Source organism: Salminus brasiliensis, chromosome 19 (genome assembly GCF_030463535.1).
Source record: "Salminus brasiliensis chromosome 19, fSalBra1.hap2, whole genome shotgun sequence".
In the NCBI taxonomy this organism is placed as follows: Eukaryota; Metazoa; Chordata; class Actinopteri; order Characiformes; family Bryconidae; genus Salminus; species Salminus brasiliensis.
Genome location: NC_132896.1, coordinates 22,611,387 through 22,617,867, shown reverse-complemented (window position 1 = coordinate 22,617,867; position 6,481 = coordinate 22,611,387). Strand labels below are relative to the sequence as shown.

The 6,481-nt window shown below is 39.0% G+C and overlaps 1 long non-coding RNA gene across 1 annotated transcript; it reads left to right on the top strand.

Moving 5' to 3' along the window:
* Positions 1-1,198: 1,198 nt before the first annotated feature.
* On the top strand, positions 1,199-5,472 carry LOC140541606 (uncharacterized). The gene is made up of 5 exons (XR_011977937.1): positions 1,199-1,430; positions 3,025-3,176; positions 3,306-4,041; positions 4,935-5,063; positions 5,159-5,472. It is a non-coding gene; the product is annotated as an uncharacterized lncRNA (long non-coding RNA).
* Positions 5,473-6,481: the final 1,009 nt, after the last annotated feature.

The following is a 6,481-nucleotide window of genomic DNA, read 5'->3' as shown; positions in this document are numbered from 1 at the left end:
TATATGTTGACTGAATCGAACTGAATGTTATCAGCTTGATAGTGGAATTTGAATTTGAATTGGCTAGCTAGCTAGCTATCTAATGATAATCCTGATAATATAGCTAGCTACTAAGTCAAAATTTTGGCATAATACAGTACTTTCTCACAGCGTTTTTCAGTGTCGGTCTGATATGTCTTATTACTTTGAAAGTCCCTGGTCCCCTCATTAATCATTGACAGAGCGAATATCTTCTCGAAATCGCACAAGTAGAATAAGTTGATCATATGATTTAGCTTAACTAAGCTAGCTAGTTAGCTAGCTAATTTTGGTAACGTGTGCTATAGCCAACTCCCACAATTAATTGCCGCTAATAGTGACACAACTTGTATATAACCAATAGTAGTCTAAAGATTGTTCTTGTGTTTTGTTTATAAAGTGTTCTTATGGTCTTCTTTTGTATATACAAGGTCCTAATTTAGAAATTATTTGCCAGGTTTGTGGATATGAAGCTGCCATTACGTCTAGGCCGTTTGCCATATTAGACATGTTGATTTATGTGATATCAGGTGTGAAAAGCTTTTTTGCTCATTTGAAAACACACGTTAGGGAGGGGAAAGAAGTGTCATGTCCATTTAGAAAGTGCGACAGAAAGCTTGCAGTTGTGTCTACCTTTTCTGCTCACATATCTAGGAAGCACAAAGACTGTAGTGAACAAAATCGTGTTGACTCCATTGCAAATCCTGACTGCTCTTTTGTAGCAGAGCAGTCCGTTATGCTGATAGGTGCTTCTTCTCCTTCCTCTTCCTGGAAATCATTGATGAAGCTCTGTTCTTTTTATCTAAAACTGCAGGCCAAATGTCTGCTTCCTTCCACTGCTATACAAACAATTGTTGAACATCTGCTAGAAATACATGACATTAGCCAGTCACATTTATTTTTCAGACTGAAAGAGAAGTTGGCTACACGTGGGGTTCATAAAGCTGACATAAGTGCGGTCATTGATTGAGCCAGTTCCAGTTTGTCTGGGGCAAAATGTGGCAGACAAAGAATGTTTTACACAGTATGTTCCAATCAAAGAAACGATTAGGTCTCTTCCAGATTTACTTAGTTAGGGAATATCAAAAACTAGCGCATACATCATTCCAAGGTAAAGATATCTTTCAGGATGTTTGGGATGGTAGAAATATGTCAGAAAATGTGCTTTTGTCAGGCAGAGGCTTCATTTGGATTGATCCTATATCAGGACACCTTAGAAGTAGCCAACCCTGTGGGATCTGGAAAGAAGAAACACAAAATATTGTGTGTGTATGCTACTCTTGCAGACATTGTACCGCACCATAGATCAAGCATTGACCAACTGCAGCTTGTTTTACTTTGCAGAGAGCAGGATTTCAAGCAGCAAAGAGAAAGTCCTGGGTCCACTGATAAAAGATCTGAAATATCTAGAGGTGAGTGGCGTCTTGTTTCCTGATGGACAGGTTTGCATGGTAACACTTTGTTCCATTGTAGGGGATAATTTGGGTATGCATAATATAGGAGGATTCATAAAGAACTTTAGTAAGAGTGAGTACTTTTGTAGATATTGTACCATTGACAGGGCAGCATTTAAAGCAGATCCTCTTCAAAGGTAGCAAGCGAACAGTGCAGTGATAGAGATCACGTCCAGTCTCTGAGTACTGAAGCTTTAAGTTCCAGTGGTGGTGTCAAATTTGACTCCATGTTTAATGAGCTCGGTTACTTTCATGATGACAAAAGCAAATTTGAGTCTTTCAACACTGAGATGTAAAAGTTACAGTAAGGGGCACAAAATACAAGAAGCACATGTATATTTTGATTGGGGATCAAGATTAAGGCCTTGTAGTGGAGAAATCAAAGTAATTCTCATTCATTAGGGCTGTAGCTAATAGCAGTAGATTTACATTTTACAGCGGAGCATCAGGCTCTGCTCCTTCCTGACATGGGTGCTTATATCCTTAAACCACTAAAGAAAACATGTTGGGTTAACTTGGAACTAGGAATCTACTGGATTGCAATCCCTTGCCTGACTACACAGTGTGGGGCATCCAATTACTAATTTTTCACCATCCCATCTGTGCACATCTAATCCCCATACTCCAGAAATTTGGAGTAGAAAGTAAAGAAAACTTACAATATGTACGACAAGAAGATATCTTGCAAGTCTTGCAAGTAATTCAATGTAAGAAACTACTGAAGGCCTTCAAATTGGGTAATGTAAACCTCAAGTATATAATTGGGGTAGACCAATGGGCTTCAGTTCTGTTCTAGAGTACACTCTTGAAAGATGTTTTTTCAGGGGTTATTCTGTGCATGGTGAAACAGTTCTTCTGATTGATGGAGAATGTGTTGTATGTAGGTTTACATAGATACTTATATACTTGCAAAGAACCAGCACTGCATGCTTGCACCACAAATAGTTTAACTAATTAGCACATTAACAAGCTGTTTGAGTTGAGATGGGTGTGGGTGGGACTGAGATCCACTGGGTTGTGACTTCATTTATGAACAGCGTCTGTGTGGGAATGTTGAGTGGTGTGGAGCTAGAACTCACAGTAGCGTTTTTCCTTTGAGGACTGGGTTCCCCTCGAAAAGATCAGGCTGACTTTGAAGGTTGACCTTGTGCACATGGATTTTTATTGTAACACACAAACATGTGAAACATGAAAGGAAAACTGATAAAAACAAATGAAACTGCAACACAGTTTAAAAGGACCTAGCAGGCCGCCGGGTCGTCCTCCTGATGTTCTGGCCTATTCTTCGACCAGAGTGTCTCCGGCTGCAAAGCTGCATGGACACCACTCCCTTTTCCCTTAGCTTTGACACTCTCCCCCAAAACTAGTCTCCCCTGTAAACAAAGTCGCCATACCACTCGGGCTAGCGCGGTGTTACCTAGGACAAATGTTTACAAACTCCTAGGCGTACAAAAGACATAACATGCACCTAATGACATGCAATGTAGTTACTGAGGCTATATACACATGCATTTGCATAAGTAAACTTAACCCGTTTGTCTTTTTCTTATAGGTTCGGTGGACCCCACCTCCCCCCCTTCTACATACAGCTGTGGGCTTTAACAGCCAGCACAAGGGAAGCCCTGGAAGGCGGCTGCATTCCCCTGAGGACAAGAACAACCTCTAAGTCATTTTTCCCCACACACAACCTTACACAACACCACAGTTGGTACCCTTTTATAGTACTGGTGATGGGTCAGACCTCTGACCCTATCACAGTCTAATTGCTTTGAATATGTCTAATATAACAAATGTTACATTTTGACTAACTTTGTTAATTCTGTTGCTTTTTAGAGACAGAGACGGTCACAGAAGCCATTCACCACTCTCCAGCCCAACAGCATGTTTTAGTGCATCACTACATTTAGATTCTTCTCTTTCCAGCGGATCTGAACAGTCAAGCTCACCCTCCACATCATTACTTTCAGGGAGAGACAACAGCAGCCCAAACACTAGAGGTCCATTACACTTTATAAAGACATGGCCTGAGAGCTTTCAAGTCCCGTGGGAGAGAATGCCGCCAGAAATCCTAGAGAGACCTAAACCTCCAGAACGCCATCAGATTCTTGTAGATGAGATGCGCAAGTTTGAGCTGTGCCTTACACGAGCCCAGCGTCTCACTGTCTCTAGAAACATTATTAGGCAGTATCCTAATAGTTTATGTCAAAGATTACAGGAGATTTATAGTTAGGAGGGTATGGGTGGAGTAGAGAAAGCTGAAGTGAAAAATGTAATGGAAACTACATTCTGTCTTCTGTGTCAGCATTTAAATGCAGACTTATGGGTCCAGTGGCCTTACCTTTTCAATCAGATGTGTATCCTCTGCCATTTTCACATGCCCACTGACATTAATGTGTTACGAGCTTTGTTTCATGCAGATGTGAGTTATCTTTTGTTTTCTTTTGTTATAATTTATGTTTAATCTCAGTGTTATACTAAGGGTATGAATCTTTTTGTTTTCTTCAGGTGAGTGCCACTGCAGCAGATGAGAGAGTTGAGGACCCTGCAAGTCCTCATCCGATACTTCTTGGTAAGTATACACTTGCTTTTACTCACTCATACTCATTCACTTATCTTACTATCACTCTTACTCCCATTTACACTTACTCTCCCTTACCCTGACTCTCACATTCCCTCCCTCACTCACTCACACTCACTTACTCACACTCACACTGATTAATTTTTACTCACACTCGCTCACAAACTCATTTGCACTCACTTGCTGTCACCCTCACACTTGCACTCACTCACACTCTCTTTGATTTACTCATTCACACTCTCACACTCACATTGCACAACTTCATATTTCGACAGTTAGATGTTAGTTAAATAGACATAGACTAACTGCTGATTATGTCTTAAATAAAACCACAGAAAAGGGAATACTTTAACAAGCAACTTTAAAAAAAGAAAAAAAATCCAACTTCAAAAATTCAGGTCCTCTCCATCGAGCCCAGGATCACTTAGCCTTCAGGGAATCAGTGGTACGGACCTCAGAATCTCTCGAATTTGTGTCTGACTATGTGGCCTTGCTGAGATGCTCACCTGTGGTGGAGAACCAGATATATTTAGAGCACGTAACTCTGCAAAAAGAGGGTGTCATGACTTTGTGTCCTTGAAGTCAGTAGAGTGCCCTTGCATTAGCCCTTCAGGAAACCTCAGGTACAGATTCCAAAATCAGGCTCCTCACCTGTCGTCTTCTCTGAGACACCCATGTTATTAGTATCATAATCACATGATTAGTGACTAATAAACAGCAAGCTTTAAGCATCATCATAACACTTGCACTTGCACTCGTTCGCTCACACTTACTCACAGACACTTACTCACTGTTTAGCAGAATAAATCGAAAATGAGTGCTGATACTTTGCATTAATGACAAAGTGTGTCCTTTTTCCTTTAAACAATGTTTTCTTATACAAGGAACAGAGCTGGTCATTTGCACGGGCATCCTACCTACATTCTTGGGCTTGCAAATTTGTTTGCAAAGTACTACGTGTTCAATTAGCAGTATCAGGAGGAGGCCTCTTGTACTTTGGAGTTCATTCAGAGGTAAGACACTGTTTTTTTTGTTCTTGTGCGTGCCTTATTTCCTAAATCACTCACCAACTGATTGCTATTGTATATTTATTTATATATGTCTCCAGGTGCTTCATTGGGATAAACCCAGAGAGGGGTTCAAAGACTAGCCAGCTCAAGGTGGTCTCAAAGAAGACGGCTAAACTCAACAAGGAATCTTTCACATCCTCACATTTCGTCATTCCTCAAGTCTCCACGCTCCTAAAAAAATCTCATGGACTTTCAGTAGAACTTCATTTAGGCAAGCATGTTATGCACTCACTGGATGTATGTGTGCACATACTGTATTTTGTACAAATTGTTAAAATTTTAGTTGAATTTCACTGGCCTCTACAAGAAAAACAAGTCCTCCTTTATTTCTACTTTTGTACCCAAACTGATGGCCTGATTGTTTAGAAAACTCACAGTGTATCTACTCTGAAGTTGTGATTTTGTTGTCATTTAATTTAATAAATAATGTACTTGATTGTTTTAAATTTGTGTTTGTGTTTATTCAGTTTAATTATAAATTGTATTTTATTACAACGATAAGAAACTTTAATTCAGAATATATTATAGAGACTGTAAAAAGTATGGTAAACAGCTGGAAATCCTGCTGCCAGTATTTTACTGTATTTATTCAAATTCACAGTAAAGCTTGTAATGCTTTTTAATAAAGTGGTAACTGTAATTCATACACTGTTGTAATATAAACAATTAAAAACACACATGTTCATGTAGGTAGACATTAAAGACAAAACAATTTAATGGTAGAATAAAAATATTCATATAAAGCCATGTTACATCAGCATGCAACAGCATGTATAAAGAAAACTGGTTTCAAAAGGTACACACAGGCATACAGACTTTTCATTGTTACCAAAGACTACTGAGCATTGTTTCTCTGTGCAGAGGAAGGGATCTGGAACATCAGTAAAATAGAATAGCAACAAGAAGCAAGAGAGAGAGAGAATCCAAAAACCTATACTGTCTGACTAGTATTTTAATGTCTATGTTCTTTATTGTGCTCATGTCTTTAAGTATCCACATACCTCGATAGCATGTGATATACAGTTTATAGCAGTTCTTCAGAGCCCAGAATCTGTATACTTTTATTAATTCTTAAGTTATTTAATGTTAGGTTAAATAACAGTGGATCAGTTATCTCCACCCTGTCCAGACAGCTGGTTTGGACATACAGCTCAAGGTTAATTGCAAGTTCCTAAATAATGTGTACACTGCACAATAAAATATGTTTAAACTTGTGTTTTGTGTTGATTGATTGCCATCTATTACTATTTGTGTTGAATTATTCATTTTGCATACATTCTTACACAGATACTGATGTATGGCCTTGTTTTTTTTTTGTTACCACAGTGCAAACAGCAGCCCATCACTAAAACTAAGGAGAA